We start from the raw sequence: 1,171 nt of genomic DNA, 5'->3' as shown, positions 1-1,171 counted from the left end.
CTGGTGGCCCTCAGTAAACTGGCAGGATGAGCCATTCCAGGACACTTATTTTTAATAGCAAGTAAACCTTCCTTCAACCTGAATCTTCCACAGGACTTGGTGTGCCAAGGTACGAGAGGTTTCGCTGTGATCAGGCTTGGGTAGGAGGCACCAGTCCTGAGCCTCTGCTCACTGCAAGGCAGCCTCCAGGGTCTATGGAGGACATTCATAATCCTCCTGCCAGTGTGAGTGAATTAATGTCTCCAGACCTTGTCAGCTCATAAGGCTGGAGCTGCTTTCTATCCAGTGTGTCTAGGGCACAGAAGAGGCCGTGTGCGTCCTTCTTGCTCCCCCCTTTTCTATCTCCAGTGTCAGATAGAATTTTCAAAGATGACTAAGACCCTTCTTCCCTCTCACTTGAGTGACCTCAGGACAACTACAGCTCATGCTCTCAGAGAAAACCCATAAAGGACGTTGGCTGTGTCCCCTCTCAGGGTTGTCAACACCAGTGCTTCCCATCTCAATGTCTTTTGAACCCCTAGAACTCTGGTGCAGGAAGTCGCTACCCAGTAACGTCAACTGTAGAAGCTATTTTTTATATTCCAACTATGAGCCCCATGGGCAGCATATACCTTTCACATCTGTGTCTCTAATAATATAAAACTTAGCTAAACTCAGATAAATCAGTGGTTCTCAATCTTGCTAATGCTATGACCCTTTAATATAGTTCTTCATTTGTTTGTGGTGATCCCCAACCATAAAATTATTTTCATTGATACTTCACATCTATAATCTTGCTACTGTTATGAATCATATTGCAGATATATTTGGAGATAGAGGTTTGCAAACCCACAAGTTAAGAATGCTAAAATAAATGAAAATAAAAACACCATCTTACTTATTACAAATAAAATTGTACAAAAGTGTTTTCTCTCTGGTGGTTCCTGCTGGCCTGAGGAGTGACTGACAGCTTGTAACATGTGTCTGTGCAATGGAGAAGCTATGTAACAGTTCCCAAACAGACCATGGTTGGGTTGAAGCTACTCAGAGTGTTAAATAGAAAAAACAAGAGATGTTTTCAAATGTAAAAAGGGTGCATTCATAGGCTCAGAAGCTGTTTGTCTTCATGGGCTCAGGCTATCACACTCCCAGGCTGTCTGTCCTCATGGGCTCAGGCTATCACACTCCCAGG

The sequence above is a fragment of the Mastomys coucha genome, unplaced genomic scaffold (assembly GCF_008632895.1).
Source record: "Mastomys coucha isolate ucsf_1 unplaced genomic scaffold, UCSF_Mcou_1 pScaffold17, whole genome shotgun sequence".
Lineage (NCBI taxonomy): Eukaryota > Metazoa > Chordata > Mammalia > Rodentia > Muridae > Mastomys > Mastomys coucha.
The sequence above is the reverse complement of the archived record's forward strand: the minus strand, read 5'-3'. Positions refer to the sequence as shown.